Below are 24,625 nucleotides of genomic sequence, written 5' to 3'. Positions count from 1 at the left end.
GGCCCGTGGCAGTCTCATGGCTGCTGGTTGTGCTTGTGATGTCACAGCAGACTCAGTGCCTCTGAGGCCAGTGGCAGTCTCATGGCTGCTGGCTGTGCTTGTGAGGTCACAGAAGCCTCAGTGCCTCCTCTGCCAGTGGCAGTCTCATGGCTACTGCCTGTGCTTGTGAGCTCACAGCAGCCTGAATGCCTCCTAGGCCAGTGGCAGGCTCATGGCTGCTGGCTGTGCTTGTGAGGTCACAGCAGCCTCAGTGCCTCATAGGCCAGTATCAGGCTCATGGCTGCTGGCTGTGCTTGTGAGGTCACAGCAGCCTCAGTGACTCATAGTTTAGTGTACAGCATCCCCTGCTGGCTGTGCTTGTGAGGTCACAGCAGCCTCAGTGCCTCCTCTGACAGTGCCATGGTCATGGCTGCTGGCTGTGCTTGTGAGGTCACAGCAGCCTCAGTGTCTCCGTGGATAGTGCCATCCTCATGGCTGCTGGCTGTGCTTGTGAGGTCACAGCAGCCTGAATGCCTGCTAGACCAGCGTCATTGTCATGGCTGCTGGCTGTGCTTCTGAGGTCACAGCAGCCTCAGTGCCTCCTAGGCCAGTGGCAGGCTCATGGCTGCTAGCTGTGCTTGTGATGTCACAGCAGCCTCAGTGCCTCATAGTTTAGTGTCCAGCGTCCCCTGCTGGCTGTGATTGTGAGGTCACAGCAGACTCAGTGCCTCAAAAGTTGGTGTTCAGCGCCCCCTGCTGGCTGTGCTTGTGAGGTCACAGCAGCCCCAGTGCCTCCTCTGCCAGTGTCAGGCTCATGGCTGCTGGCTGTGCTTGTGAGGTCACAGCAGCCTCAGTGCCTCCTCTGCCAGTGGCAGGCTCATGGCTGCTGGCTGTACTTCTGAGGTCACAGCAGCCTGAATGCCTCCTCGGCCAGTGGCAGGCTCATGGCTGCTGGCTGTGATTGTGAGGTCACAGCAGCCTCAGTGCCTCATAGTTTAGTGACCAGCGTCCCCTGCTGGCACTGCTTGTGAGCTCACAGCAGACTCAGTGCCTCTATAGTTAGTGTGCAGCGCCCTTCTGGCTGTGCTTGTGAGGTCACAGCAGCCTCAGTGCCTCTCAGGGCAGTATCATGCTCATGGCTGCTGGCTGTGCTTGTGAGGTCACAGCAGCCTCAGTGCCTCCTAGGTTAGTGTCCATCGCCCCCTACTGGCTGTGATTGTGAGCTCACAGCAGCCCCAGTGCCTCCTAGGCCAGTGTCAGGCTCATGGCTGCTGGCTGTGCTTCTGAGGTCAGAGCAGTCTCAGTGTCTCCGTGGATAGTGCCATCCTCATGGCTGCTGGCTCTGTTTGTGAGGTCACAGCAGCCTCAGTGCCTCAAAAGATAGTGTCCAGTGCCCCCTGCTGGCTGTGCTTGTGAGGTCACAGCAGACTCAGTGTCTCACAGGCCAGTATCAGGCTCATGGCTGCTGGCTGTGCTTGTGACGTCACAGCTGCCTCAGTGCCTCCTCTGCCAGTGGCAGGCTCATGGCTGCTGGCTGTGCTTGTGAGGTCACAGCTGCCTCAGTGCCTCCGAGGCCAGTATCAGGCTCATGGCTGCTGGCTGTGCTTGTGAGGTCACAGAAGCCTGAATGCCTCCTTGGCCAGTGGCAGGGTCATGGCTGCTGGCTGTGCTTGTGATGTCACAGCAGCCTCAGTGCCTCATAGGTTAGTGTCCATCACCTCCTACTGGCTCTGCTTGTGAGGTCACAGCAGACACAGTGCCTCCCAGGCCAATATCAGGCTCCTGGCTGCTGGCTGTGCTTGTGAGGTCACAGCAGCCTCAGTGCCTCCTAGGTTAGTGGCCATCGCCCCTTACTGGCTCTGCTTGTGAGCTCACAGCAGACTCAGTGCCTGATAGGTTATCTCCAGTGCCCGCTGCTGGCTGTGCTTGTGAGGTCACAGCAGCCTCAGTGCCTCTCAGGCCAGAATCATGCTCATGACTGCTGGCTGTGCTTGTGAGGTCACAGCAGCCTGAATGCCTCCTACGCCAGTGGCAGACTCATGGCTGCTGGCTGTGCTTGTGACATCACAGCAGACTCAGTGCCTCATAGGTTAGTGTCCAGCGTCCCCTGCTGGCTCTGCTTGTGAGGTCACAGCAGACTCAGTGCCTCATAGGTTAGTGTCCAGCTCCCCCTGCTGGCTGTGCTTGTGAGGTCACAGCAGCCTCAGTGCCTCCCAGGCCAATATCAGGCTCCTGGATGCTGGCTGTGCTTGTGATGTCACAGCAGCCTCAGTGCCTCCCAGGCCAGTGTCAGGGTCATGGCTGCTGGCTGTGCTTCTGACGTCACAGCAGCCTCAGTGCCTCCTAGGTTAGTGTCCATCGCCCCCTGCTGGCTGTGCTTGTGAGGTCACAGCAGACTCAGTGCCTCCTCTGCGAGTGTCAGGCTCATGGCTGCTGGCTGTGCTTGTGATGTCACACCAGCCTCAGTGCCTCCTCTGCCAGTGTCAGGCTCATGGCTGCTGGCTGTGCTTGTGAGGTCACAGCAGCCTCAGTGCCTCCTAGGCCAGTATCAGGGTCATGGCTGCTGGCTGTGCTTCTGAGGTCACAGAAGCCTTGGTGCCTCTGAGGCCAGTGGCAGTCTCATGGCTGCTGGCTGTGCTTGTGATGTCACAGAAGCCTCAGTGCCTCCTCTGGCAGTGGCAGTCTCATGGCTGCTGGCTGTGCTTGTGAGCTCACAGCAGACTCAGTGCCTCTATAGTTAGTGTGCAGCGCCCTTCTGGCTGTGCTTGTGAGGTCACAGCAGCCTCAGTGCCTCCTCTGCCAGTGTCAGGCTCATGGCTGCTGGCTGTGCTTGTGAGGTCACAGCAGCCTGAATGCCTCCTAGACCAGTGTCAGGGTCATGGCTGCTGGCTGTGCTTCTGAGGTCACAGAAGCCTGAATGCCTCCGAGGCCAGTGGCAGACTCATGGCTGCTGGCTGTGCTTGTGACATCACAGCAGCCTGAGTGCCTCCTAGGCCCGTGGCAGTCTCATGGCTGCTGGTTGTGCTTGTGACGTCACAGCAGCCTCAGTGCCTCTGAGGCCAGTGGCAGTCTCATGGCTGCTGGCTGTGCTTGTGAGGTCACAGAAGCCTCAGTGCCTCCTCTGCCAGTGGCAGTCTCATGGCTACTGCCTGTGCTTGTGAGGTCACAGCAGCCTCAGTGCCTCCTAGGCCAGTGTCAGGGTCATGGCTGCTGGCTGTGCTTCTGAGGTCACAGCAGCCTGAATGCCTCCTAGGCCAGTGCCATGCTCATGGCTGCTGGCTGTGATTGTGAGGTCACAGCAGCCTCAGTGCCTCATAGTTTAGTGTCCAGCGTCCCCTGCTGGCTCTGCTTGTGAGGACACAGCGGACTCAGTGCCTCATAGTTTAGTGTCCAGCGCCCCCTACTGTCTGTGCTTGTGAGGTCACAGCAGCCTCAGTGCCTCCCAGGCCAATATCAGGGTCCTGGCTGCTGGCTGTGCTTGTGACGACACAGCAGACTCAGTGCCTCCTAGGTTAGTGTCCATCGCCCCCTACTGGCTCTGCTTGTGACGTCACAGCAGACTCAGTGCCTGATAGGTTATCTCCAGTGCCCCCTGCTGGCTGTGCTTGTGAGGTCACACCAGCCTCAGTGCCTCCTAGGCCAGTGCCATGCTCATGGCTGCTGGCTGTGCTTCTGAGGTCACAGCAGGCTCAATGCCTCCTCTGCCAGTGTCAGGGTCATGGCTGCTGGCTGTGCTTCTGAGGTCACAGAAGCCTGAATGCCTCCGAGGCCAGTGGCAGGCTCATGGCTGCTTGCTGTGATTCTGAGGTCACAGCAGCCTCAGTGCCTCATAGTTTGGTGTGCAGCGTCCCCTGCTGGCTCTGCTTGTGAGAATACAGCAGACTCAGTGCCTGATAGGTTAGTGTCCAGCGCCCACTACTGTCTGTGCTTGTGATGTCACAGCAGCCTCAGTGCCTCCCAGGCCAATATCAGGCTCCTGGCTGCTGGCTGTGCTTGTGAGGTCACAGCAGCCTCAGTGCCTCCCAGGCCAGTGTCAGGGTCATGGCTGCTGGCTGTGCTTCTGACGTCACAGCAGCCTTGGTGCCTCTGAGGCCAGTGGCAGTCTCATGGCTGCTGGCTGTGCTTGTGATGTCACAGAAGCCTCAGTGCCTCCTCTGCCAGTGGCAGTCTCATGGCTGCTGGCTGTGCTTGTGAGGTCACAGCAGCCTCAGTGCCTCCTAGGTTAGTGTCCATCGCCCCCTGCTGGCTGTGCTTGTGAGGTCACAGCAGACTCAGTGCCTCCTCTGCGAGTGTCAGGCTCATGGCTGCTGGCTGTGCTTGTGATGTCACACCAGCCTCAGTGCCTCCTCTGCCAGTGTCAGGCTCATGGCTGCTGGCTGTGCTTGTGAGGTCACAGCAGCCTCAGTGCCTCCTAGGCCAGTATCAGGCTCATGGCTGCTGGCTGTGCTTCTGAGGTCACAGAAGCCTGAATGTCTCCTTGGCCAGTGGCAGGCTCACGGTTGCTGGCTGTGCTTGTGAGGTCACAGCAGCCTCAGTGCCTCCCAGGCCAGTGTCAGGGTCATGGCTGCTGGCTGTGCTTCTGACGTCACAGCAGCCTCAGTGCCTCCTCTGCCAGTGTCAGGCTCATGGCTGCTGGCTGTGCTTCTGACGTCACAGCAGCCTCAGTGCCTCCCAGGCCAATATCAGGCTCCTGGATGCTGGCTGTGCTTGTGATGTCACAGCAGCCTCAGTGCCTCCCAGGCCAGTGTCAGGGTCATGGCTGCTGGCTGTGCTTCTGACGTCACAGCAGCCTCAGTGCCTCCTAGGTTAGTGTCCATCGCCCCCTGCTGGCTGTGCTTGTGAGGTCACAGCAGACTCAGTGCCTCCTCTGCGAGTGTCAGGCTCATGGCTGCTGGCTGTGCTTGTGATGTCACACCAGCCTCAGTGCCTCCTCTGCCAGTGTCAGGCTCATGGCTGCTGGCTGTGCTTGTGAGGTCACAGCAGCCTCAGTGCCTCCTAGGCCAGTATCAGGGTCATGGCTGCTGGCTGTGCTTCTGAGGTCACAGAAGCCTTGGTGCCTCTGAGGCCAGTGGCAGTCTCATGGCTGCTGGCTGTGCTTGTGATGTCACAGAAGCCTCAGTGCCTCCTCTGGCAGTGGCAGTCTCATGGCTGCTGGCTGTGCTTGTGAGCTCACAGCAGACTCAGTGCCTCTATAGTTAGTGTGCAGCGCCCTTCTGGCTGTGCTTGTGAGGTCACAGCAGCCTCAGTGCCTCCTCTGCCAGTGTCAGGCTCATGGCTGCTGGCTGTGCTTGTGAGGTCACAGCAGCCTGAATGCCTCCTAGACCAGTGTCAGGGTCATGGCTGCTGGCTGTGCTTCTGAGGTCACAGAAGCCTGAATGCCTCCGAGGCCAGTGGCAGACTCATGGCTGCTGGCTGTGCTTGTGACATCACAGCAGCCTGAGTGCCTCCTAGGCCCGTGGCAGTCTCATGGCTGCTGGTTGTGCTTGTGACGTCACAGCAGCCTCAGTGCCTCTGAGGCCAGTGGCAGTCTCATGGCTGCTGGCTGTGCTTGTGAGGTCACAGAAGCCTCAGTGCCTCCTCTGCCAGTGGCAGTCTCATGGCTACTGCCTGTGCTTGTGAGGTCACAGCAGCCTCAGTGCCTCCTAGGCCAGTGTCAGGGTCATGGCTGCTGGCTGTGCTTCTGAGGTCACAGCAGCCTGAATGCCTCCTAGGCCAGTGCCATGCTCATGGCTGCTGGCTGTGATTGTGAGGTCACAGCAGCCTCAGTGCCTCATAGTTTAGTGTCCAGCGTCCCCTGCTGGCTCTGCTTGTGAGGACACAGCGGACTCAGTGCCTCATAGTTTAGTGTCCAGCGCCCCCTACTGTCTGTGCTTGTGAGGTCACAGCAGCCTCAGTGCCTCCCAGGCCAATATCAGGGTCCTGGCTGCTGGCTGTGCTTGTGACGACACAGCAGACTCAGTGCCTCCTAGGTTAGTGTCCATCGCCCCCTACTGGCTCTGCTTGTGACGTCACAGCAGACTCAGTGCCTGATAGGTTATCTCCAGTGCCCCCTGCTGGCTGTGCTTGTGAGGTCACACCAGCCTCAGTGCCTCCTAGGCCAGTGCCATGCTCATGGCTGCTGGCTGTGCTTCTGAGGTCACAGCAGGCTCAATGCCTCCTCTGCCAGTGTCAGGGTCATGGCTGCTGGCTGTGCTTCTGAGGTCACAGAAGCCTGAATGCCTCCGAGGCCAGTGGCAGGCTCATGGCTGCTTGCTGTGATTCTGAGGTCACAGCAGCCTCAGTGCCTCATAGTTTAGTGTGCAGCGTCCCCTGCTGGCTCTGCTTGTGAGAATACAGCAGACTCAGTGCCTGATAGGTTAGTGTCCAGCGCCCCCTACTGTCTGTGCTTGTGATGTCACAGCAGCCTCAGTGCCTCCCAGGCCAATATCAGGCTCCTGGCTGCTGGCTGTGCTTGTGATGTCACAGCAGCCTCAGTGCCTCCCAGGCCAGTGTCAGGGTCATGGCTGCTGGCTGTGCTTCTGACGTCACAGCAGCCTTGGTGCCTCTGAGGCCAGTGGCAGTCTCATGGCTGCTGGCTGTGCTTGTGATGTCACAGAAGCCTCAGTGCCTCCTCTGCCAGTGGCAGTCTCATGGCTGCTGGCTGTGCTTGTGAGGTCACAGCAGCCTCAGTGCCTCCTAGGTTAGTGTCCATCGCCCCCTGCTGGCTGTGCTTGTGAGGTCACAGCAGACTCAGTGCCTCCTCTGCGAGTGTCAGGCTCATGGCTGCTGGCTGTGCTTGTGATGTCACACCAGCCTCAGTGCCTCCTCTGCCAGTGTCAGGCTCATGGCTGCTGGCTGTGCTTGTGAGGTCACAGCAGCCTCAGTGCCTCCTAGGCCAGTATCAGGCTCATGGCTGCTGGCTGTGCTTCTGAGGTCACAGAAGCCTGAATGTCTCCTTGGCCAGTGGCAGGCTCACGGTTGCTGGCTGTGCTTGTGAGGTCACAGCAGCCTCAGTGCCTCATAGTTTAGTGTCCAGCGTCCCCTGCTGGCTCTGCTTGTGAGGTCACAGCAGACTCAGGGCCTCATAGGTTAGTGTCCAGCGCCTCCTGCTGGCTGTGCTTGTGAGGTCACAGCAGCCTCAGTGCCTCTCAGGCCAGAATCATGCTCATGACTGCTGGCTGTGCTTGTGAGGTCACAGCAGCCTGAATGCATCCTAGACCAGTGTCAGGGTCATGGCTGCTGGCTGTGCTTCTGAGGTCACAGCAGCCTGAATGCCTCCTAGGCCAGTGGCAGACTCATGGCTGCTGGCTGTGCTTGTGACGTCACAGAAGCCTCAGTGCCTCCTCTGCCAGTGCCATGCTCATGGCTGCTGCCTGTGCTTGTGAGGTCACAGCAGCCTCAGTGCCTCCTAGGCCAGTGTCAGGGTCATGGCTGCTGGCTGTGCTTCTGAGGTCACAGCAGCCTGAATGCCTCCTAGGCCAGTGGCAGGCTCATGGCTGCTGGCTCTGCTTGTGAGGTCACAGCAGACTCAGTGCCTCAAATGTTACTGTGCAGCGCCCCCTGCTGGCTGTGATTGTGAGGTCACAGGAGCCTCAGTGCCTCCCCTGCCAGTGTCAGGCTCATGGCTGCTGGCTGTGCTTGTGAGGTCACAGCAGCCTGAATGCCTCCTAGGCCAGTGTCAGGGTCATGGCTGCTGGCTGTGCTTCTGAGGTCACAGAAGCCTGAATGCCTCCGAGGCCAGTGGCAGACTCATGGCTGCTGGCTGTGCTTGTGACATCACAGCAGCCTCAGTGCCTCATAGTTTAGTGTCCAGCGTCCCCTGCTGGCTCTGCTTGTGAGGTCACAGCGGACTCAGTGCCTCATAGGTTAGTGTCCAGCTCCCACTGCTGGCTGTGCTTGTGAGGTCACAGCAGCCTCAGTGCCTCCCAGGCCAGTATCAGGCTCCTGGATGCTGGCTGTGCTTGTGACATCACAGCAGCCTCAGTGCCTCTGAGGCCCGTGGCAGTCTCATGGCTGCTGGTTGTGCTTGTGACGTCACAGCAGCCTCAGTGCCTCTGAGGCCAGTGGCAGTCTCATGGCTGCTGGCTGTGCTTGTGAGGTCACAGAAGCCTCAGTGCCTCCTCTGCCAGTGGCAGTCTCCTGGCTACTGCCTTTGCTTGTGAGGTCACAGCAGCCTCAGTGCCTCCTAGGCCAGTGTGAGGGTCATGGCTCATGGCTGTGCTTCTGAGGTCACAGAAGCCTGAATGCCTCCGAGGCCAGTGGCAGGCTCATTGCTGCTGGCTGTGATTCTGAGGTCACAGCAGCCTCAGTGCCTCATAGTTTAGTGTCCAGCGCCCCCTACTGTCTGTGCTTGTGATGTCACAGCAGCCTCAGTGCCTCCCAGGCCAATATCAGGCTCCTGGATGCTGGCTGTGCTTGTGACGTCACAGCAGCCTCGGTGCCTCTGAGACCAGTGGCAGTCTCATGGCTGCTGGCTGTGCTTGCGATGTCACAGAAGCCTCAGTGCCTACTCTGCCAGTGGCAGTCTCATGGCTGCTGGCTGTGCTTGTGAGGTCACAGCAGCCTCAGTGCCTCCTAGGTTAGTGTCCATCGCCCCCTGCTGGCTGTGCTTGTGAGGTCACAGCAGACTCAGTGCCTCCTCTGCCAGTGTCAGGCTCATGGCTGCTGGCTGTGCTTGTGAGGTCACAGGAGCCTCAGTGCCTCCTCTGCCAGTGCCATGCTCATGGCTGCTGGCTGTGCTTGTGAGGTCACAGCAGCCTCAGTGCCTCCTAGGCCAGTATCAGGCTCATGGCTGCTGGCTGTGCTTGTGAGGTCACAGCAGCCTCAGTGACTCATAGTTTAGTGTACAGCATCCCCTGCTGGCTGTGCTTGTGAGGTCACAGCAACCTCAGTGCCTCCTCTGACAGTGCCATGGTCATGGCTGCTGGCTGTGCTTGTGAGGTCACAGCAGCCTCAGTGTCTCCGTGGATAGTGCCATCCTCATGGCTGCTGGCTGTGCTTGTGAGGTCACAGCAGCCTGAATGCCTGCTAGACCAGCGTCATTGTCATGGCTGCTGGCTGTGCTTCTGAGGTCACAGCAGCCTCAGTGCCTCCTAGGCCAGTGGCAGGCTCATGGCTGCTAGCTGTGCTTGTGATGTCACAGCAGCCTCAGTGCCTCATAGTTTAGTGTCCAGCGTCCCCTGCTGGCTGTGATTGTGAGGTCACAGCAGACTCAGTGCCTCAAAAGTTGGTGTTCAGCGCCCCCTGCTGGCTGTGCTTGTGAGGTCACAGCAGCCCCAGTGCCTCCTCTGCCAGTGTCAGGCTCATGGCTGCTGGCTGTGCTTGTGAGGTCACAGCAGCCTCAGTGCCTCCTCTGCCAGTGGCAGGCTCATGGCTGCTGGCTGTACTTCTGAGGTCACAGCAGCCTGAATGCCTCCTCGGCCAGTGGCAGGCTCATGGCTGCTGGCTGTGATTGTGAGGTCACAGCAGCCTCAGTGCCTCATAGTTTAGTGACCAGCGTCCCCTGCTGGCACTGCTTGTGAGCTCACAGCAGACTCAGTGCCTCTATAGTTAGTGTGCAGCGCCCTTCTGGCTGTGCTTGTGAGGTCACAGCAGCCTCAGTGCCTCTCAGGGCAGTATCATGCTCATGGCTGCTGGCTGTGCTTGTGAGGTCACAGCAGCCTGAATGCCTCCTAGACCAGTGTCAGGGTCATGGCTGCTGGCTGTGCTTCTGAGGTCACACAAGCCTGAATGCCTCCTTGGCCGTGGCAGTCTCATGGGTGCTGGCTGTGCTTGTGAGGTCACAGCAGCCTCAGTGCCTCCTAGGCCAGTGGCAGGCTCATGGCTGCTGGCTGTGCTTGTGAGGTCACAGCAGCCTCAGTGCCTCCTAGGTTAGTGTCCATCGCCCCCTACTGGCTGTGATTGTGAGCTCACAGCAGCCCCAGTGCCTCCTAGGCCAGTGTCAGGCTCATGGCTGCTGGCTGTGCTTCTGAGGTCAGAGCAGTCTCAGTGTCTCCGTGGATAGTGCCATGCTCATGGCTGCTGGCTGTGTTGTGAGGTCACAGCAACCTCAGTGCCTCTCAGGGCAGTGTCAGGCTCATGGCTGCTGGCTGTGCTTCTGAGGTCACAGCAGCCTCAGTGCCTCTCAGGCCAGAATCATGCTCATGACTGCTGGCTGTGCTTGTGAGGTCACAGCAGCCTGAATGCCTCCTACGCCAGTGGCAGACTCATGGCTGCTGGCTGTGCTTGTGACATCACAGCAGACTCAGTGCCTCATAGGTTAGTGTCCAGCGTCCCCTGCTGGCTCTGCTTGTGAGGTCACAGCAGACTCAGTGCCTCATAGGTTAGTGTCCAGCTCCCCCTGCTGGCTGTGCTTGTGAGGTCACAGCAGCCTCAGTGCCTCCCAGGCCAATATCAGGCTCCTGGATGCTGGCTGTGCTTGTGATGTCACAGCAGCCTCAGTGCCTCCCAGGCCAGTGTCAGGGTCATGGCTGCTGGCTGTGCTTCTGACGTCACAGCAGCCTCAGTGCCTCCTAGGTTAGTGTCCATCGCCCCCTGCTGGCTGTGCTTGTGAGGTCACAGCAGACTCAGTGCCTCCTCTGCGAGTGTCAGGCTCATGGCTGCTGGCTGTGCTTGTGATGTCACACCAGCCTCAGTGCCTCCTCTGCCAGTGTCAGGCTCATGGCTGCTGGCTGTGCTTGTGAGGTCACAGCAGCCTCAGTGCCTCCTAGGCCAGTATCAGGGTCATGGCTGCTGGCTGTGCTTCTGAGGTCACAGAAGCCTTGGTGCCTCTGAGGCCAGTGGCAGTCTCATGGCTGCTGGCTGTGCTTGTGATGTCACAGAAGCCTCAGTGCCTCCTCTGGCAGTGGCAGTCTCATGGCTGCTGGCTGTGCTTGTGAGCTCACAGCAGACTCAGTGCCTCTATAGTTAGTGTGCAGCGCCCTTCTGGCTGTGCTTGTGAGGTCACAGCAGCCTCAGTGCCTCCTCTGCCAGTGTCAGGCTCATGGCTGCTGGCTGTGCTTGTGAGGTCACAGCAGCCTGAATGCCTCCTAGACCAGTGTCAGGGTCATGGCTGCTGGCTGTGCTTCTGAGGTCACAGAAGCCTGAATGCCTCCGAGGCCAGTGGCAGACTCATGGCTGCTGGCTGTGCTTGTGACATCACAGCAGCCTGAGTGCCTCCTAGGCCCGTGGCAGTCTCATGGCTGCTGGTTGTGCTTGTGACGTCACAGCAGCCTCAGTGCCTCTGAGGCCAGTGGCAGTCTCATGGCTGCTGGCTGTGCTTGTGAGGTCACAGAAGCCTCAGTGCCTCCTCTGCCAGTGGCAGTCTCATGGCTACTGCCTGTGCTTGTGAGGTCACAGCAGCCTCAGTGCCTCCTAGGCCAGTGTCAGGGTCATGGCTGCTGGCTGTGCTTCTGAGGTCACAGCAGCCTGAATGCCTCCTAGGCCAGTGCCATGCTCATGGCTGCTGGCTGTGATTGTGAGGTCACAGCAGCCTCAGTGCCTCATAGTTTAGTGTCCAGCGTCCCCTGCTGGCTCTGCTTGTGAGGACACAGCGGACTCAGTGCCTCATAGTTTAGTGTCCAGCGCCCCCTACTGTCTGTGCTTGTGAGGTCACAGCAGCCTCAGTGCCTCCCAGGCCAATATCAGGGTCCTGGCTGCTGGCTGTGCTTGTGACGACACAGCAGACTCAGTGCCTCCTAGGTTAGTGTCCATCGCCCCCTACTGGCTCTGCTTGTGACGTCACAGCAGACTCAGTGCCTGATAGGTTATCTCCAGTGCCCCCTGCTGGCTGTGCTTGTGAGGTCACACCAGCCTCAGTGCCTCCTAGGCCAGTGCCATGCTCATGGCTGCTGGCTGTGCTTCTGAGGTCACAGCAGGCTCAATGCCTCCTCTGCCAGTGTCAGGGTCATGGCTGCTGGCTGTGCTTCTGAGGTCACAGAAGCCTGAATGCCTCCGAGGCCAGTGGCAGGCTCATGGCTGCTTGCTGTGATTCTGAGGTCACAGCAGCCTCAGTGCCTCATAGTTTAGTGTGCAGCGTCCCCTGCTGGCTCTGCTTGTGAGAATACAGCAGACTCAGTGCCTGATAGGTTAGTGTCCAGCGCCCCCTACTGTCTGTGCTTGTGATGTCACAGCAGCCTCAGTGCCTCCCAGGCCAATATCAGGCTCCTGGCTGCTGGCTGTGCTTGTGATGTCACAGCAGCCTCAGTGCCTCCCAGGCCAGTGTCAGGGTCATGGCTGCTGGCTGTGCTTCTGACGTCACAGCAGCCTTGGTGCCTCTGAGGCCAGTGGCAGTCTCATGGCTGCTGGCTGTGCTTGTGATGTCACAGAAGCCTCAGTGCCTCCTCTGCCAGTGGCAGTCTCATGGCTGCTGGCTGTGCTTGTGAGGTCACAGCAGCCTCAGTGCCTCCTAGGTTAGTGTCCATCGCCCCCTGCTGGCTGTGCTTGTGAGGTCACAGCAGACTCAGTGCCTCCTCTGCGAGTGTCAGGCTCATGGCTGCTGGCTGTGCTTGTGATGTCACACCAGCCTCAGTGCCTCCTCTGCCAGTGTCAGGCTCATGGCTGCTGGCTGTGCTTGTGAGGTCACAGCAGCCTCAGTGCCTCCTAGGCCAGTATCAGGCTCATGGCTGCTGGCTGTGCTTCTGAGGTCACAGAAGCCTGAATGTCTCCTTGGCCAGTGGCAGGCTCACGGTTGCTGGCTGTGCTTGTGAGGTCACAGCAGCCTCAGTGCCTCATAGTTTAGTGTCCAGCGTCCCCTGCTGGCTCTGCTTGTGAGGTCACAGCAGACTCAGGGCCTCATAGGTTAGTGTCCAGCGCCTCCTGCTGGCTGTGCTTGTGAGGTCACAGCAGCCTCAGTGCCTCTCAGGCCAGAATCATGCTCATGACTGCTGGCTGTGCTTGTGAGGTCACAGCAGCCTGAATGCATCCTAGACCAGTGTCAGGGTCATGGCTGCTGGCTGTGCTTCTGAGGTCACAGCAGCCTGAATGCCTCCTAGGCCAGTGGCAGACTCATGGCTGCTGGCTGTGCTTGTGACGTCACAGAAGCCTCAGTGCCTCCTCTGCCAGTGCCATGCTCATGGCTGCTGCCTGTGCTTGTGAGGTCACAGCAGCCTCAGTGCCTCCTAGGCCAGTGTCAGGGTCATGGCTGCTGGCTGTGCTTCTGAGGTCACAGCAGCCTGAATGCCTCCTAGGCCAGTGGCAGGCTCATGGCTGCTGGCTCTGCTTGTGATGTCACAGCAGCCTCAGTGCCTCATAGTTTAGTGTCCAGCGTCCCCTGCTGGCTGTGATTGTGAGGTCACAGCAGACTCAGTGCCTCAAAAGTTGGTGTTCAGCGCCCCCTGCTGGCTGTGCTTGTGAGGTCACAGCAGCCCCAGTGCCTCCTCTGCCAGTGTCAGGCTCATGGCTGCTGGCTGTGCTTGTGAGGTCACAGCAGCCTCAGTGCCTCCTCTGCCAGTGGCAGGCTCATGGCTGCTGGCTGTACTTCTGAGGTCACAGCAGCCTGAATGCCTCCTCGGCCAGTGGCAGGCTCATGGCTGCTGGCTGTGATTGTGAGGTCACAGCAGCCTCAGTGCCTCATAGTTTAGTGACCAGCGTCCCCTGCTGGCACTGCTTGTGAGCTCACAGCAGACTCAGTGCCTCTATAGTTAGTGTGCAGCGCCCTTCTGGCTGTGCTTGTGAGGTCACAGCAGCCTCAGTGCCTCTCAGGGCAGTATCATGCTCATGGCTGCTGGCTGTGCTTGTGAGGTCACAGCAGCCTGAATGCCTCCTAGACCAGTGTCAGGGTCATGGCTGCTGGCTGTGCTTCTGAGGTCACACAAGCCTGAATGCCTCCTTGGCCGTGGCAGTCTCATGGGTGCTGGCTGTGCTTGTGAGGTCACAGCAGCCTCAGTGCCTCCTAGGCCAGTGGCAGGCTCATGGCTGCTGGCTGTGCTTGTGAGGTCACAGCAGCCTCAGTGCCTCCTAGGTTAGTGTCCATCGCCCCCTACTGGCTGTGATTGTGAGCTCACAGCAGCCCCAGTGCCTCCTAGGCCAGTGTCAGGCTCATGGCTGCTGACTGTGCTTCTGAGGTCAGAGCAGTCTCAGTGTCTCCGTGGATAGTGCCATGCTCATGGCTGCTGGCTGTGTTGTGAGGTCACAGCAACCTCAGTGCCTCTCAGGGCAGTGTCAGGCTCATGGCTGCTGGCTGTGCTTCTGAGGTCACAGCAGCCTCAGTGCCTCTCAGGCCAGAATCATGCTCATGACTGCTGGCTGTGCTTGTGAGGTCACAGCAGCCTGAATGCCTCCTACGCCAGTGGCAGACTCATGGCTGCTGGCTGTGCTTGTGACATCACAGCAGACTCAGTGCCTCATAGGTTAGTGTCCAGCGTCCCCTGCTGGCTCTGCTTGTGAGGTCACAGCAGCCGCAGTGCCTCATAGGTTAGTGTCCAGCTCCCCCTGCTGGCTGTGCTTGTGAGGTCACAGCAGCCTCAGTGCCTCCCAGGCCAATATCAGGCTCCTGGATGCTGGCTGTGCTTGTGATGTCACAGCAGCCTCAGTGCCTCCCAGGCCAGTGTCAGGGTCATGGCTGCTGGCTGTGCTTCTGACGTCACAGCAGCCTCAGTGCCTCCTAGGTTAGTGTCCATCGCCCCCTGCTGGCTGTGCTTGTGAGGTCACAGCAGACTCAGTGCCTCCTCTGCGAGTGTCAGGCTCATGGCTGCTGGCTGTGCTTGTGATGTCACACCAGCCTCAGTGCCTCCTCTGCCAGTGTCAGGCTCATGGCTGCTGGCTGTGCTTGTGAGGTCACAGCAGCCTCAGTGCCTCCTAGGCCAGTATCAGGGTCATGGCTGCTGGCTGTGCTTCTGAGGTCACAGAAGCCTTGGTGCCTCTGAGGCCAGTGGCAGTCTCATGGCTGCTGGCTGTGCTTGTGATGTCACAGAAGCCTCAGTGCCTCCTCTGGCAGTGGCAGTCTCATGGCTGCTGGCTGTGCTTGTGAGCTCACAGCAGACTCAGTGCCTCTATAGTTAGTGTGCAGCGCCCTTCTGGCTGTGCTTGTGAGGTCACAGCAGCCTCAGTGCCTCCTCTGCCAGTGTCAGGCTCATGGCTGCTGGCTGTGCTTGTGAGGTCACAGCAGCCTGAATGCCTCCTAGACCAGTGTCAGGGTCATGGCTGCTGGCTGTGCTTCTGAGGTCACAGAAGCCTGAATGCCTCCGAGGCCAGTGGCAGACTCATGGCTGCTGGCTGTGCTTGTGACATCACAGCAGCCTGAGTGCCTCCTAGGCCCGTGGCAGTCTCATGGCTGCTGGTTGTGCTTGTGACGTCACAGCAGCCTCAGTGCCTCTGAGGCCAGTGGCAGTCTCATGGCTGCTGGCTGTGCTTGTGAGGTCACAGAAGCCTCAGTGCCTCCTCTGCCAGTGGCAGTCTCATGGCTACTGCCTCTGCTTGTGAGGTCACAGCAGCCTCAGTGCCTCCTAGGCCAGTGTCAGGGTCATGGCTGCTGGCTGTGCTTCTGAGGTCACAGCAGCCTGAATGCCTCCTAGGCCAGTGCCATGCTCATGGCTGCTGGCTGTGATTGTGAGGTCACAGCAGCCTCAGTGCCTCATAGTTTAGTGTCCAGCGTCCCCTGCTGGCTCTGCTTGTGAGGACACAGCGGACTCAGTGCCTCATAGTTTAGTGTCCAGCGCCCCCTACTGTCTGTGCTTGTGAGGTCACAGCAGCCTCAGTGCCTCCCAGGCCAATATCAGGGTCCTGGCTGCTGGCTGTGCTTGTGACGACACAGCAGACTCAGTGCCTCCTAGGTTAGTGTCCATCGCCCCCTACTGGCTCTGCTTGTGACGTCACAGCAGACTCAGTGCCTGATAGGTTATCTCCAGTGCCCCCTGCTGGCTGTGCTTGTGAGGTCACAGCAGCCTCAGTGCCTCCATGGATAGTGCCATGCTCATGGCTGCTGGCTGTGCTTCTGAGGTCACAGCAGGCTCAATGCCTCCTCTGCCAGTGTCAGGGTCATGGCTGCTGGCTGTGCTTCTGAGGTCACAGAAGCCTGAATGCCTCCGAGGCCAGTGGCAGGCTCATGGCTGCTTGCTGTGATTCTGAGGTCACAGCAGCCTCAGTGCCTCATAGTTTAGTGTGCAGCGTCCCCTGCTGGCTCTGCTTGTGAGAATACAGCAGACTCAGTGCCTGATAGGTTAGTGTCCAGCGCCCCCTACTGTCTGTGCTTGTGATGTCACAGCAGCCTCAGTGCCTCCCAGGCCAATATCAGGCTCCTGGCTGCTGGCTGTGCTTGTGATGTCACAGCAGCCTCAGTGCCTCCCAGGCCAGTGTCAGGGTCATGGCTGCTGGCTGTGCTTCTGACGTCACAGCAGCCTTGGTGCCTCTGAGGCCAGTGGCAGTCTCATGGCTGCTGGCTGTGCTTGTGATGTCACAGAAGCCTCAGTGCCTCCTCTGCCAGTGGCAGTCTCATGGCTGCTGGCTGTGCTTGTGAGGTCACAGCAGCCTCAGTGACTCCTAGGTTAGTGTCCATCGCCCCCTGCTGGCTGTGCTTGTGAGGTCACAGCAGACTCAGTGCCTCCTCTGCGAGTGTCAGGCTCATGGCTGCTGGCTGTGCTTGTGATGTCACACCAGCCTCAGTGCCTCCTCTGCCAGTGTCAGGCTCATGGCTGCTGGCTGTGCTTGTGAGGTCACAGCAGCCTCAGTGCCTCCTAGGCCAGTATCAGGCTCATGGCTGCTGGCTGTGCTTCTGAGGTCACAGAAGCCTGAATGTCTCCTTGGCCAGTGGCAGGCTCACGGTTGCTGGCTGTGCTTGTGAGGTCACAGCAGCCTCAGTGCCTCATAGTTTAGTGTCCAGCGTCCCCTGCTGGCTCTGCTTGTGAGGTCACAGCAGACTCAGGGCCTCATAGGTTAGTGTCCAGCGCCTCCTGCTGGCTGTGCTTGTGAGGTCACAGCAGCCTCAGTGCCTCTCAGGCCAGAATCATGCTCATGACTGCTGGCTGTGCTTGTGAGGTCACAGCAGCCTGAATGCATCCTAGACCAGTGTCAGGGTCATGGCTGCTGGCTGTGCTTCTGAGGTCACAGCAGCCTGAATGCCTCCTAGGCCAGTGGCAGACTCATGGCTGCTGGCTGTGCTTGTGACGTCACAGAAGCCTCAGTGCCTCCTCTGCCAGTGCCATGCTCATGGCTGCTGCCTGTGCTTGTGAGGTCACAGCAGCCTCAGTGCCTCCTAGGCCAGTGTCAGGGTCATGGCTGCTGGCTGTGCTTCTGAGGTCACAGCAGCCTGAATGCCTCCTAGGCCAGTGGCAGGCTCATGGCTGCTGGCTCTGCTTGTGAGGTCACAGCAGACTCAGTGCCTCAAATGTTACTGTGCAGCGCCCCCTGCTGGCTGTGATTGTGAGGTCACAGGAGCCTCAGTGCCTCCCCTGCCAGTGTCAGGCTCATGGCTGCTGGCTGTGCTTGTGAGGTCACAGCAGCCTGAATGCCTCCTAGGCCAGTGTCAGGGTCATGGCTGCTGGCTGTGCTTGTGAGGTCACAGAAGCCTGAATGCCTCCGAGGCCAGTGGCAGACTCATGGCTGCTGGCTGTGCTTGTGACATCACAGCAGCCTCAGTGCCTCATAGTTTAGTGTCCAGCGTCCCCTGCTGGCTCTGCTTGTGAGGTCACAGCGGACTCAGTGCCTCATAGGTTAGTGTCCAGCTCCCACTGCTGGCTGTGCTTGTGAGGTCACAGCAGCCTCAGTGCCTCCCAGGCCAGTATCAGGCTCCTGGATGCTGGCTGTGCTTGTGACATCACAGCAGCCTCAGTGCCTCTGAGGCCCGTGGCAGTCTCATGGCTGCTGGTTGTGCTTGTGACGTCACAGCAGCCTCAGTGCCTCTGAGGCCAGTGGCAGTCTCATGGCTGCTGGCTGTGCTTGTGAGGTCACAGAAGCCTCAGTGCCTCCTCTGCCAGTGGCAGTCTCCTGGCTACTGCCTTTGCTTGTGAGGTCACAGCAGCCTCAGTGCCTCCTAGGCCAGTGTGAGGGTCATGGCTCATGGCTGTGCTTCTGAGGTCACAGAAGCCTGAATGCCTCCGAGGCCAGTGGCAGGCTCATTGCTGCTGGCTGTGATTCTGAGGTCACAGCAGCCTCAGTGCCTCATAGTTTAGTGTCCAGCACCCCCTACTGTCTGTGCTTGTGATGTCACAGTAGCCTCAGTGCCTCCCAGGCCAATATCAGGCTCCTGGATGCTGGCTGTGCTTGTGACGTCACAGCAGCCTCGGTGCCTCTGAGACCAGTGGCAGTCTCATGGCTGCTGGCTGTGCTTGTGAGGTCACAGCAGCCTCAGTGCCTCTGAGGCCAGTGGCAGTCTCATGGCTGCTGGCTGTGCTTGTGAGGTCACAGCAGCCTCAGTGCCTCCTAGGTTAGTGTCCATCGCCCCCTGCTGGCTGTGCTTGTGAGGTCACAGCAGACTCAGTGCCTCCTCTGCCAGTGTCAGGCTCATGGCTGCTGGCTGTGCTTGTGAGGTCACAGGAGCCTCAGTGCCTCCTCTGCCAGTGCCATGCTCATGGCTGCTGGCTGTGCTTGTGAGGTCACAGCAGCCTCAGTGCCTCCTAGGCCAGTATCAGGCTCATGGCTGCTGGCTGTGCTTCTGAGGTCACAGAAGCCTGAATGTCTCCTTGGCCAGTGGCAGGCTCATGGCTGCTGGCTCTGCTTGTGAGGTCACAGCAGCCTCAGTGCCTCATAGGTTAGTGTCCAGCGCCTCCTGCTGGCTGTGCTTGTGAGGTCACAGCAATCTCAGTGCCTCTCAGGCCAGAATCATGCTCATGACTGCTGGCTGTGCTTGTGAGGTCACAGCAGCCTGAATGCCTCCTAGACCAGTGTCAGGGTCATTGCTGCTGGCTGTGCTTCTGAGGTCACAGCAGCCTGAATGCCTCCTAGGCCAGTGGCAGACTCATGGCTGCTGGCTGTGCTTGTGAGGTCACAGCAGACTCAGTGCCTCATAGGATAGTGTCCAGCGCCCCCTACTGTCTGTGCTTGTGAGGTCACAGCAGCCTCAGTGCCTCCCAGGCCAATATCAGGCTCCTGGATGCTGGCTGTGCTTGTGACATCACAGCAGCCTGAGTGCCTCCTAGGCCAGTGGCAGTCTCATGGCTGCTGGCTGTGCTTGTGACGTCACAGAAGCCTGAATGCCTCCTCTGCCAGTGCCATGCTCATGGCTGCTGGCTGTGCTTGTGAGGTCACAGAAGCCTCAGTGCCTCCTAGGCCAGTGTCAGGGTCATGGCTGCTGGCTGTGCTTCTGAGGTCACAGAAGCCTGAATGCCTCCTAGGCCAGTGGCAGGCTCATGGCTGCTGGCTCTGCTTGTGAGGTCACAGCAGCCTCATTGCCTCATAGTTTAGTGTGCAGCACCCCCTGCTGGCTCTGCTTGTGAGGACACAGCAAACTCAGTGCCTCATAGTTTAGTGTCCATCACCTCCTACTGGCTGTGCTTGTGAGGTCACAGCAGTCTCAGTGCCTCCCAGGCCAATATCAGGCTCCTGGCTGCTGGCTGTGCTTGTGAGGTCACAGCAGCCTCAGTGCCTCCTAGGTTAATGTCCATCGCCCCCTACTGACTCTGCTTGTGAGGTCACAGCAGACTCAGTGCCTGATAGGTTATCTCCAGCGCCCCCTGCTGGCTGTGCTTGTGAGGTCACAGCAGCCTCAGTGCCTCTCAGGCCAGAATCATGCTCATGACTGCTGGCTGTGCTTGTGAGGTCACAGCAGCCTGAATGCCTCCTAGACCAGTGTCAGGGTCATGGCTGCTGGCTGTGCTTCTGAGGTCACAGAAGCCTGAATGCCTCCTAGCCCAGTGGCAGACTCATGGGTGCTGGCTGTGCTTGTGACATCACAGCAGACTCAGTGCCTCATAGGTTAGTGTCCAGCGTCCCCTGCTGGCTCTGCTTGTGAGGTCACAGCAGACTCAGTGCCTCATAGGTTAGTGTCCAGCTCCCCCTGCTGGCTGTGCTTGTGAGGTCACAGCAGCCTCAGTGCCTCCCAGGCCAATATCAGGCTCCTGGATGCTGGCTATGCTTGTGACATCACAGCAGCCTGAGTGCCTCCTAGGCCCGTGGCAGTCTCATGGCTGCTGGCTGTGCTTGTGACGTCACAGCAGCCTCAGTGCCTCTGAGGCCAGTGGCAGTCTCATGGCTGCTGGCTGTGCTTGTGAGGTCACAGAAGCCTCAGTGCCTCCTCTGCCAGTGGCAGTCTCATGGCTACTGCCTGTGCTTGTGAGGTCACAGCAGCCTCAGTGCCTCCTAGGCCAGTGTCAGGGTCATGGCTGCTGGCTGTGCTTCTGAGGTCACAGCAGCCTGAATGCCTCCTAGGCCAGTGGCAGGCTCATGGCTGCTGGCTGTGCTTGTGAGGTCACAGCAGCCTCAGTGCCTCATAGTTTAGTGTCCAGCGTCCCCTGCTGGCTCTGCTTGTGAGGACACAGCGGACTCAGTGCCTCATAGTTTAGTGTCCAGCGCCCCCTACTGTCTGTGCTTGTGATGTCACAGCAGCCTCAGTGCCTCCCAGGCCAATATCAGGGTCCTGGCTGCTGGCTGTGCTTGTGACGACACAGCAGACTCAGTGCCTCATAGGTTAGTGTCCATCGTCCCCTACTGGTTCTGCTTGTGAGGTCACAGCAGACTCAGTGCCTGATAGGTTATCTCCAGCGCCCCCTGCTGGCTGTGCTTGTGAGGTCACAGCAGCCTCAGTGCCTCCATGGATAGTGCCATGCTCATGGCTGCTGGCTGTGCTTGTGAGGTCACAGCAGCCTGAATGCCTCCTAGACCAGTGTCAGGGTCATGGCTGCTGGCTGTGCTTCTGAGGTCACAGAAGCCTGAATGCCTCCTAGCCCAGTGGCAGACTCATGGGTGCTGGCTGTGCTTGTGACATCACAGCAGACTCAGTGCCTCATAAGTTTAGTGTCCAGCGTCCCCTGCTGGCTCTGCTTGTGAGGTCACAGCAGACTCAGTGCCTCATAGGTTAGTGTCCAGCTCCCCCTGCTGGCTGTGCTTGTGAGGTCACAGCAGCCTCAGTGCCTCCCAGGCCAATATCAGGCTCCTGGATGCTGGCTATGCTTGTGACATCACAGCAGCCTGAGTGCCTCCTAGGCCCGTGGCAGTCTCATGGCTGCTGGTTGTGCTTGTGACGTCACAGCAGCCTCAGTGCCTCTGAGGCCAGTGGCAGTCTCATGGCTGCTGGCTGTGCTTGTGAGGTCACAGAAGCCTCAGTGCCTCCTCTGCCAGTGGCAGTCTCATGGCTACTGCCTGTGCTTGTGAGGTCACAGCAGACTCAGTGCCTCCTAGGCCAGTGTCAGGGTCATGGCTGCTGGCTGTGCTTCTGAGGTCACAGCAGCCTGAATGCCTCCTAGGCCAGTGGCAGGCTCATGGCTGCTGGCTCTGCTTGTGAGGTCACAGCAGCCTCAGTGCCTCATAATTTAGTGTCCAGCGTCCCCTGCTGGCTCTGCTTGTGAGGACACAGCGAACTCAGTGCCTCCTAGGTTAGTGTCCATCGCCCCCTACTGGCTCTGCTTGTGACGTCACAGCAGATTCAGTGCCTGATAGGTTATCTCCAGCGCCCCCTGCTGGCTGTGCTTGTGAGGTCACACCAGCCTCAGTGCCTCCTAGGCCAGTGTCAGTCTCATGGCTGCTGGCTGTGCTTGTGAGGTCACAGCAGCCTGAATGCCTCCTAGGCCAGTGTCAGGGTCATGGCTGCTGGCTGTGCTTCTGAGGTCACAGAAGCCTGAATGCCTCCTAGGCCAGTGGCAGACTCATGGCTGCTGGCTGTGCTTGTGACATCACAGCAGCCTCAGTGCCTCATAGTTTAGTTTCCAGCGTCCCCTGCTGGCTCTGCTTGTGAGGTCACAGCAGACTCAGTGCCTCATAGGTTAGTGTCCAGCTCCCCCTGCTGGCTGTGCTTGTGAGGTCACAGCAGCCTCAGTGCCTCCCAGGCCAATATCAGGCTCCTGGATGCTGGCTGTGCTTGTGACATCACAGCAGCCTGAGTGCCTCCTAGGCCCGTGGCAGTCTCATGGCTGCTGGTTGTGCTTGTGACGTCACAGCAGCCTCAGTGCCTCTGAGGCCAGTGGCAGTCTCATGGCTGCTGGCTGTGCTTGTGAGGTCACAGAAGCCTCAGTGCCTCCTCTGCCAGTGGCAGTCTCCTGGCTACTGCCTTTGCTTGTGAGGTCACAGCAGCCTCAGTGCCTCCTAGGCCAGTGTCAGGGTCATGGCTCATGGCTGTGCTTCTGAGGTCACAGAAGCCTGAATGTCTCCGAGGCCAGTGGCAGGCTCATGGCTGCTTGCTGTGATTCTGAGGTCACAGCAGCCTCAGTGCCTCATAGTTTAGTGTTCAGCGCCCCCTACTGTCTGTGCTTGTGATGTCACAGCAGCCTCAGTGCCTCATAGTTTAGTGTCCATCGCCCCCTACTGGCTCTGCTTGTGAGGACACAGCAGACTCAGTGCCTCATAGTTTAGTGTCCATCACCTCCTACTGGCTCTGCTTGTGAGGTCACAGCAGACTCAGTGCCTCCCAGGCCAATATCAGGCTCCTGGCTGCTGGCTGTGCTTGTGAGGTCACAGCAGCCTCAGTGCCTCCTAGACCAGTGTCAGGGTCATGGCTGCTGGCTGTGCTTCTGAGGTCACAGCAGCCTGAATGCGTCCTAGCCCAGTGGCAGACTCATGGCTGCTGGCTGTGCTTGTGACATCACAGCAGTCTCAGTGCCTCATAGTTTAGTGTCCAGCGTCCCCTGCTGGCTGTGCTTGTGAGGTCACAGCAGACTCAGTGCCTCATAGGTTAGTGTCCAGCTCCCCCTGCTGGCTGTGCTTGTGAGGTCACAGCAGCCTCAGTGCCTCCCAGGCCAATATCAGGCTCCTGGATGCTGGCTATGCTTGTGACATCACAGCAGCCTGAGTGCCTCCTAGGCCCGTGGCAGTCTCATGGCTGCTGGTTGTGCTTGTGACGTCACAGCAGCCTCAGTGCCTCTGAGGCCAGTGGCAGTCTCATGGCTGCTGGCTGTGCTTGTGAGGTCACAGCAGCCTCAGTGCCTCACAGGCCAGTGCCATGCTCATGGCTGCTGGCTGTGCTTGTGAGGTCACAGCTGCCTCAGTGCCTCCTAGGCCAGTATCAGGCTCATGGCTGCTGGCTGTGCTTGTGAGGGCACAGAAGCCTGAATGCCTCCTTGGCCAGTGGCAGGCTCATGGCTGCTGGATGTGCTTGTGAGGTCACAGCAGCCTCAGTGCCTCACAGGCCAGTGCCATGCTCATGGCTGCTGGCTGTGCTTGTGAGGTCACAGCTGCCTCAGTGCCTCCTAGACCAGTATCAGGCTCATGGCTGCTGGCTGTGCTTGTGAGGGCACAGAAGCCTGAATGCCTCCTTGGCCAGTGGCAGGCTCATGGCTGCTGGATGTGCTTGTGAGGTCACAGGAGCCTCAGTGTCTCCGTGGATAGTGCCACCTCATGGCTGCTGGCTGTGTTGTGAGGTCACAGCAGCCTCAGTGCCTCTCAGGCCAGTATCAGGCTCATGGCTGCTGGCTGTGCTTGTGACGTCACAGCAGCCTGAATGCCTCCTAGCCCAGTGTCAGGCTCATGGCTGCTGGCTGTGCTTCTGAGGTCACAGCAGCCTCAGTGCCTCTTAGCCCAGTGTCAGGCTCATGGGTGCTGGCTGTGCTTGTGAGGTCACAGCAGCCTCAGTGCCTCTAAGGCCAGTGGCAGGCTCATGGCTGCTGGCTGTGCTTGTGAGCTCACAGCAGCCTGAATGCCTCCTAGGCCAGTGGCAGGCTCATGGCTGCTGGCTGTGCTTCTGAGGTCACACAAGCCTCAGTGCCTCCTCTGCGAGTGTCAGGCTCATGGCTGCTGGCTGTGCTTGTGAGGTCACAGCAGCCTCAGTGCCTCCTCTGCCAGTGGCAGTCTCTTGGCTGCTGGCTGTGCTTCTGAGGTCACAGCAGCCTCAGTGCCTCCTCTGACAGTGCCATCCTCATGGCTGCTGGCTGTGTTGTGAGGTCACAGCAGCCTCAGTGCCTCTCAGGCCAGTATCAGGCTCATGGTTGCTGGCTGTGCTTGTGACGTCAGAGCAGCCTGAATGCCTCCTAGACCAGTGTCAGGCTCATGGCTGCTGGCTGTGCTTCTGAGGTCACAGCAGCCTCAGTGCCTCCTAGGCCGGTGGCAGGCTCATGGCTGCTGGCTGTGCTTGTGACGTCACAGCAGCCTCAGTGCCTCATAGTTTAGTGTCCAGCGTCCCCTGCTGGCTGTGATTGTGAGGTCACAGCAGACTCAGTGCCTCAAAAGATGGTGTGCAGCGCCCCCTGCTGGCTGTGCTTGTGAGGTCACAGCAGCCCCAGTGCCTCCTCTGCCAGTGTCAGGCTCATGGCTGCTGGCTGTGCTTGTGAGGTCACAGCAGCCTCAGTGTGTCCATGGATAGTGCCATGCTCATGGCTGCTGGCTGTGGTTGTGAGGTCACAGCAGCCTCAGTGCCTCTAAGGCCAGTGGCAGGCTCATGGCTGCTGGCTGTGCTTGTGAGCTCACACAAGCCTGAATGCCTCCTAGGCCAGTGGCAGGCTCATGGCTACTGGCTGTGATTGTGAGGTCACAGCAGCCTCAGTGCCTCTATAGTTAGTGTGCAGCGCCCCCTGCTGGCTTTGCTTGTGAGGTCACAGCAGACTCAGTGCCTCTCAGGCCAGTATCATGCTCATGGCTGCTGGCTGTGCTTGTGAGGTCACAGCAGCCTGAATGC

Source organism: Dromaius novaehollandiae, chromosome 26 (assembly GCF_036370855.1).
Source record: "Dromaius novaehollandiae isolate bDroNov1 chromosome 26, bDroNov1.hap1, whole genome shotgun sequence".
NCBI lineage: Eukaryota > Metazoa > Chordata > Aves > Casuariiformes > Dromaiidae > Dromaius > Dromaius novaehollandiae.
The sequence above is the reverse complement of the archived record's forward strand: the minus strand, read 5'-3'. Positions refer to the sequence as shown.